This window comes from Rhinopithecus bieti, unplaced genomic scaffold (assembly GCF_001698545.2).
Source record: "Rhinopithecus bieti isolate Rb0 unplaced genomic scaffold, ASM169854v2 scaffold_22522, whole genome shotgun sequence".
Classification (NCBI taxonomy): Eukaryota; Metazoa; Chordata; class Mammalia; order Primates; family Cercopithecidae; genus Rhinopithecus; species Rhinopithecus bieti.
Window position 1 is genome coordinate 1,277,071 of NW_016811454.1, and position 8,223 is coordinate 1,285,293.

Below are 8,223 nucleotides of genomic sequence, written 5' to 3' on the forward strand. Positions count from 1 at the left end.
GGCGGATCACGAGGTCAGGAGATCGAGACCATCCTGGCTAACATGGTGAAACCCCGTCTCTACTAAAAATACAAAAAAATTAGCCGGGTGTGGTGGCGGGTGCCTGTAGTCACAGCTACCCGGGAGGCTGAGGCAGGAGAATGGCGTGAACCCAGGAGGTAGAGCTTGCAGTGAGCCGAGATCGTGCCACTGCACTCCAGCCTGGGGGACAGAGCAAGACTCCGTCTCAAAAAAAAAAAAAGAATGTTTTGACATTTTAAATGATTGTTTAAAAAAACAAATAGCAACAAAAAAAAGAAGACTATGTCACAGAGACTGTGTATCAGATCAGTGGCCTGTTAGGAACCAGGTAGCATAGCAGGAGGCAAGTGGCAGGTGAAGAGAGCATTACCACCTGAGCTCCGTCTCCTGCCAGATCTATTAGATTCTCATAGGAGCGCAAACTCTATTGTGAACTGCACATGCAAGGGATCTAGGCTGTGCACTCCTTATGAAAATCTAATGCCTGATGATCTGAGGTGGAACTGTTTCATCCTGAAACCATCTCCCCCATACCCTCATTCATGGAAAAATTGTCTTTCACGAAACCAGTCCCTGGTGCTGAAAAGGTTGGGGACGGCTGCTGTATGTGGTCCACAAAGCCTTAAATCCTTACTATCTGGCCCTTTGCAGAAAGTTTCCTGACCCCTATTAGATCTTTATGACCGGACATGGAAAGATTTCTAAGTAAAGTTATGGTCTAGCATTAGCATATTTATGTTTTAAAAAATTCTTAGATATGTGTACATACCTCTATATACATATGCAGGCACAGACAAAAGATTGAACCAATAGCTGATAAACTGCTGTCAGTGACTCCTGCTAGGAAGCAATGTGGGAACTGAGTGGGTCAGGATGTTTACTTTTTATTCTACAGATTTGTTCTGTTCTCGTCTTTTACAAAGAGAATATATCTATGTATTACTTTTTTGTTTTGTTTGTTATTGTTGTTTTTGTTTTGAGACAGGGTCTCATTCTGTCACCCAGGCTGGAGTGCAATGGCACGATCACAGTTCACTGCAGTACTGACCTCATGGGCTCAAGCAATCCTTCTACCTCAACCTCCCGAGTAGTTGGGACTATAGACATGCACCACCATGACTGGATAATTTTTATATTTGGTTTGTTTGTTCATTTGTTTGAGATGGAGTTTTACTCTGTCGCCTAGGCTGGAGTGCAGTGGCACGATCTTAGCTCACTGCAACCTCTGCCTCCCAGGTTCAAACAATTCTCCTGTCTCAGCCTCCCTAGTAGCTAGGACTACAGACGCATGCCACTTCTCCTGGCTAATTTTTGTATTTTTAGCAGAAATAGGGTTTCACCATATTGGTCAAGCTGGTCTTGAACTCGTGACCTCAAGTGATCCACCTACCTTGGCCTCCCAAAGTGCTGGGATTACAGGCATGAGCCACCACACCTGGCCTTAATTTTTGTATTTTTTATAGAGACAGCATCTTGCTATGGTGCCCAGGCTGGTCTCAAACCCCTGGGCTCAAGCAATCCTCCCACCTCTGCCTCCCAAAGTGCTGGGATTATAAGTGTGAGCCACCACACCCAGCCTATATATTACTTCTATAATTAAAAATAGTAAAAAGGTGCCCGGGAGATGATGGCCACCCTCCAGCAGTGTCTAGGCTCTCCCTGCAGGTGCAATGCTTCAGTACATCTGTGGTCAGACCATTGCCAAGCCTGTGAGGCCTCCTGTTCAGGTATACAGTATTGAAGGTCTCTATGTCATGGCTCTTCATTCTGCTGCATCGAACCAGAATAAGCTGGAGCAAGTAGAAAAGGAGCTGTTGAGAATAGCACAAATCCTGAAGGAACCCAAAGTGGCTGCTTCTATTTTGAATCCCTATGTGAAGCGTTCCATTAAATGAAAAGCCTAAATGACATCACAGCCAAAGAGACGTTCTCTTCCTTCATGACCCCGATCAATTTGCTTGCTGAACATGGTCACTTAAGCAATACCCAAGGAGTTGTTTCTGCCTTTTCTATCATGATGAGTGTCCACCATGGAGAGGTACCTTGCACAGTGACCACTGCATCTCCTTTAGAGGAAGCCACACTCTCTGAATTAAAAACAGTCCTGAAGAGATTCCTAAGTCAAGGCCAAGTATTGAAATTGGAGGGTAAGACTGATCTGTCAATCATAGGTGGAATGATTGTGTGCATTGGGAAGAAATATGTTGACATGTCTGCCAAGACCAAGATTCAGAAGTTGAGCAGGGCTATGCGAGATGTTGTCTGAAAGTGTTGGTTTTCTGCCATCACTGAAAATTATTAAACTTGGAGCAACAATAAAAAGCATCTGGAACAGAAAAAATAATAAAAATACTACTTGGACAAAATAATTAACAATAATCTTTAGCCCTTCAAATTTCTACTTTTTGGCCAGGCATGGTAGCTCACGCCTTTTTTCCCAGCACTCTGGGAGGCTTGAGGCGGATGGATCACTTGAGGTCAGGAGTTCAAAACCAGCCTTGTCAACATGGTGAAATTCTGTCTCTGCTAATAATACTTGCACAAAAACTACTAGAATACACATGGCAGATTAACATTCAATATCTACCTTATCTCTTCCTAGGGTGCTTTCTTATATTGAAGAAGATGAAAGATTAAAGAAAAAAAATTCTACATATTTCAGACTCCCTTGCAGCTAGGGCTCTGGGTATGATTTAGGTTTCTTAAATCAGATTATGAGGTAAGAGCCCCCCTTTTTTGGTGTTTCTACATTTACACTTTAAAAATGGTCACAAAGAGGCTGAGCATGGTGGCTCACCCCTTTAATTCCAGCCCTTTGGGAGGCCAAGGCAGTTGGATCTCTTAAACCCAGGAGTTCAAGACCATCCTGAGCAACATAGCAAAATGCTCTCTCTACAAAAAATTAAAGAGTTAGCCAGGCATGGTGGTGCACACTTGCAGTCCCAGCTACTTGGAAGGCTGAAGTTGGAGCCTGGAGTTGAAGGCTGCAGTGAGTTGTGATTGTGCCATTGAACTCCAGCCTGAGTAAAAGAGTAAGACTCTGTCTCAAAATAACAATTTTTAAAAAATGGTCACAGAGGTATGTGGTTTCTCTGTGATAGGATTAGCAGCATTCAGGCACTCGCTCCTCTGTCAAGGAGCAGGCTACAGCAGGTACAGCTCCATTCTGAAGCCGGTCATTGTGGAGACAGGTTTCTACTCATGACGGCTTCCTGATTGGATCAGTGATGGTATGACTTCATGGCCAACAACTGTTACGGCAGCTTCCCCATTCAGTAAATGCTTTCCTGACAAGAGAATATGCAGCAGCTTCCTTGGTGTTCTGATTCTGCAGTGTGGCTTTGAGAATCATTTCTGAATACTCTGCCTAGAATCTGTTTCTTTAGTCCTTCAAATTTCTACTTTTCAGCCAGACCTGGTGGCTCACGGCTGTAATCCCGGCACTCTGAGAGGCGTGAAGCAGATGATCACTTGAGGTCAGGAGTTCAAGACCAGCCTTGCCAACATGGTGAAATATTGTCTCTGCTAAAAATACAAAAATTAGCCAGGCGTGGTGGGGGGCACCTGTAACCCCAGATATTCAGAAGGCAGAGGCAGGAGAACAGCTTGAACCCAGGAGGCGGAGGTTGCAGTGAGCCCTGATTGTGCCACCTGGGCACAATTCTACTCCAGCCTGGGCAACAGAGCGAGACTCCGACTCAAAAAAAAAAAAAAAATCAACTTTTCTATAGCTTGAGTAGATTCTGTTCTCTAAAAGTTAACCCTAATCAATACAGCAACCTAAGTCCTATAACAAAGAGTTATGAGAGTAAAGAAGGAATTCCAAGGAGGTCACATACATTCTTTCTAATCCTCACAGCAACATAGGAGGTAGGACTCTTAGAGAAGAGAAAACAAAACACAGGAGATAAAGTTCCTGAATCAGTGTCATATAATTATTAACTAGCAGAACAGGGACTCAAACCTATATCCGAGTATAAAACCCATTTCCATACACACAAAAGCATATATGTCAGCTTGGCAATATGATCCTCAGGCTCATGATGGAGGTGGTGGTGGTGGTGGTTGTTTCTGTTACCATTGAAGTACAAACGCACTCATGAACAGCAACAGGACAGAGGTTAAATGTTGGTAGATTTATGTGACCCAGGGTATTTCTCTTCTGAGTATACTTGGCCGGGTGTGGTGGCTCAAGCCTGTAATCCCAGCACTTTGGGAGGCCGAGGCGGGTAGATCATGAGATCAGGAGATCGAAACCATCCTGGCTAACATGGTGAAACCCTGTCTCTACTAAAAATACAAAAAATTAGCTGGGCATGGTGGTGGGCACCTGTAGTCCCAGCTACTCAGGAGGCTGAGGCAGGAGAATGGCATGAACCCGGGAGGCAGAGCTTGCAGTGAGCCGAGATCGTGCCACTGCATTTCAGCCTGGGCAACAGAGCGAGACTCTGTCTCAAAAAAAAAAAAAAAAAAAGTATACTCAAGGCTTTTAATCTTTGGGTGTGGGGGGGGCACGTCACAAACTCAACACTGAGAATCTGATGAAACTACAAATCTTTTATCCAGAAGAAGTTCACACTCAATTTTAAGGAGTTTATGTACCCAAGTAAATAACACATTCAATAAATGTTATTGAGTTTCACTGAGTCCTAATGTTGTAATAATTTGTATGATCTTTTTTATTTTTTGAGACAGAATCTCACTGTTGCCCAGGCTGGAGTGCAGTGTCGTGATCACGACTCACTGCAGCCTCAACCTCCTGGCTCAAGCAATCCTCCCACACCAGCCTCCCAAGTAGCTAGGGCCAGAGGTGCATGCGTCACAACACTGTGACTGGGCTAATTTTTTTTTATTTTTTGTAGAGACGGGGTTTTGCTATGTTGCCCAGGCTGGTCTTGGACTCCTGGGCTCAAGTGATCCACCCACCTCAGCCTCCCAAAGTGCTGGGATTACAGGCATGAGCCACCACACTTGGCCATTTGCATGATCCTAAAGCAGCTATGAATTTCATTCTTCCAAAGAATTGGTTCACACAATCTTCCTAGTGAAATTTTCTTAACAGATTCATCTGTTCAAATCATTCCCAATTCTAGGCTTTCTTCAAGGTGTCAGAAGCCCTTACCGCTGTGTCATTCTCACAGGGTTCCACCCAAGTTCAAATATGACAGAACCTCTGGCCTCACGCAGTATCTGCCATCATGTGTTTGCTTTATGGGAAAACATTCCTTTGTACCTGGTTTGTCCATGAACATACTACTGTGCATTCACTCAGTTAAATTAAACAACTTAAGCCAGGCGTGGTGGCTCATGCCTGTAATCCCAGCACTTTGGGAGGCCGAGGTGGGTGGATCACCTGAAGTCAAGTGGATCAGCTGAAGTCAAGAGTTCAAGACCATCCTGGCCAACATGGTGAAACCCCGTCTCTACTAAAAATATAAAAATTAGCTGGGCATGGTTGCGGGCCCCTGAATTCCAGCTACACAGAGGCTGAGGCAGGAGAGTCACTTAACACAGGAGGAGGAGGTTGCAGTGAGCCGAGATCACACCACTGCACTCCAGCTTGGGCAACAAAGCGAAACTCCATCTCAAAAAATAAAAAAATAAAAAATAAAAAAATTAAGCAACTTGATGTAATGCGTATTTCCAGGACACACGAGCCTGGAGATTAAAAATAATCAAAATAGACATCACCTAAAAGGATAACCTTGATTTCATTCTCATTTATGCTGTAGGAAATCCAACCATCCATCAAATTCCTCCCAAATGGTGCCACTTAGCACTACTAGGTGCCTCCAATGTACCCTTGAAGCCACCTTCCATGTACCTCACTCAGCACTTACTATAATCCCAGCACTTTGGGAGGCCCAGAAGGGTGGATCACCTGAGGTTAGGAGTTTAAGACCAGCCTGACCAGGGCCGGGTGCGGTGGCTCACGCCTGTAATCCCAGCACTTTGGGAGGCCGAGGCGGGTGGATCACAAGCTGCCATAACAGTTGTTGGCCATGAAGTCATACTATCACTGATCCAATTAAGAAGCCATCATGAGAAGAAACCTGTCTCCACAATGACCAGCTTCAAAATGGAGCTGTACCTGCTGTAGCCTGTTCCTTGACAGAGGAGCTAGTGCCTGAATGCTGCTAATCCTACCCCAGAGAAACCACCACAACACCCTCACAACCCTGCCCTCTCTTGTCCCCAATACTTGGCTTCTTGCTATCTTTAAACCAACCTATGAACTTCAATTCTTTTTTTCCCTTTATGTGGTTCCTTTCCGTAAGGCTCTTAATAAAAAGCCCAAGCCCGGGACACATCAGCCTTCCAGATCATGCCCAAGCAAGTTTGACCTCTAAAGCAACCATAATGTTGCAAGACCTGATATCCTCCCTGCTTTTACTCCGTAAGTCCCTGTGTCCACCACCCACTCCAACTGCATCCAAGGAGAAACATATCCTGCCACTGGATGGAAGTAAAACTGCATAAAAGCAAGCTTACTGCAGTCATTTCTGCCTTGCAAGAGGCCACAGTCCATGCACAATTCATATTAAGGGGCAGAGAAATTTTACTGCTTCCATCTACTGCAAACAGACACTGGTGGAGGCAAGAGGAAAAGGAAGGCTGAAATTTCAAAGACACAGCTCCTCTATGTTGCTAAACTGTGTGATACAGAGAGTAGATGGCATGTTGTTTTCACAGAGATATTCATGAGACGTCAGCTATAAAACCAAAGGCCTGAAAAACTAAGAGAGGGCAGAGAATTTAAACTAGTAGCACATGAAATACAGAGAGTAGGTGTCTTGGTTTAGATTTTACAAAAAGCAGCTGCTAAGGAAGGGCTTAGGTGTAGGCAGGTTGCCGGGAGGTGTTGCCAGGAAACAGAAGTGAGGGGGTGGGTAAAGTGAGAGACAGGAAAAGACAGAAGCCATGAAGGATTTTGTTTTCTGTGTTTTATAAACTAAATTTTATTTTGTTAATTGACAAATAATAATTGTATATATTCATGGGATACATAGTGATGTTGCAATACATACGTAGAGTGATCAGATCGGGATAATTAGCATATCCATCATCTCAAACATTTATCATTTCTTTGTGTTGGGAACATTCAATATCTTCCTTCTCACTATTGAAATGACATAATATATTATTGTTAATTATAGCCACCCTACAGTGGCATATGTTAATGAGAACACTGCTGGTGCTGAGCCTCTCCGCAGAGCTCTGTAGAACATGCTACACGATCTCCCCACTGTGAGACTGGGAAGTTGGGGTACTTATCTACCAACATAGGCTCCCCATCAGCTGCAGCTTGGTATTGGGGCATAAAACCCCCTGTCCCAGGTCCGGTGTCTGAGAATGCCCTTTAGCAGTGAGGCACTTAGGGCCCTGAGGTGAGGAATAGTCAGTGTGCCTGATAACCAGTCACCAAAATTGGCAGGTGACCTCAGGCAGATTGCTTTGTGGTAAAATAGACTTTCCAGGGGAGGCTGAGCTGGGCAGTGATGTGATACCATTTCTGGACCCTAAATATTCAATAAAATCTGCCACATGTATAAACACCTTCCATGAAGGGGTCTTTGAAAGAAAGCAGGAAAGGCTGGGTGCGGTGGCTTCTGCCTATAATCCCAGCACTTTGGGAGGCCCAGGCGGGTGGATCATCTGAGGTTAGGAGTTTAAGACCAGCCTGATCAGGGCCAGGCGCTGTGGCTCATGCCTGTAATCGCAGCACTTTGGGAGACCGAGACGGGCGGATCACAAGGTCAGGAGATCGAGACCATCTTGGCTAACACGGTGAAATCCCGTCTCTAATGAAAATACAAAAAATTAGCTGGGTGTCGTGGCACATGCCTATAGTCCCAGCTACTCGGGAGGTTGAGGCAGGAGAATGGCGTGAACCCGGGAGGCGGAGCTTGCAGTGAGCCGAGATCGCGCCACTACACTTCAGCCTGGGTGACAGAGCGAGACTCCGTCTCAGGAAAAAAAAAAAGAAAGACCAGCCTGACCAATATGGTGAAACCCCATCTCTACTAAAAATACAAAAATTAGCTGGGCATGGTGGTGCACACCTGTAATCCCAGCTACTCGGGAGGCTGAGACAGGAGAATTGCTCGAACCTGGGAGGCAGAGGTTGCAGTGAGCCAAGATTGCGCCACTGCACTCCAGCCTGGGTGACACTGTGAGACTCTGTCAGAAACAGAAAAAAAA

General features: G+C 45.0%; 1 pseudogene; it reads left to right on the forward strand.

Moving 5' to 3' along the window:
* The first annotated feature begins 710 nt into the window (after window positions 1–710).
* On the forward strand, window positions 711–2,287 carry LOC108543427 (ATP synthase subunit O, mitochondrial pseudogene; annotated as a pseudogene).
* The last annotated feature ends 5,936 nt before the right edge of the window (window positions 2,288–8,223 follow it).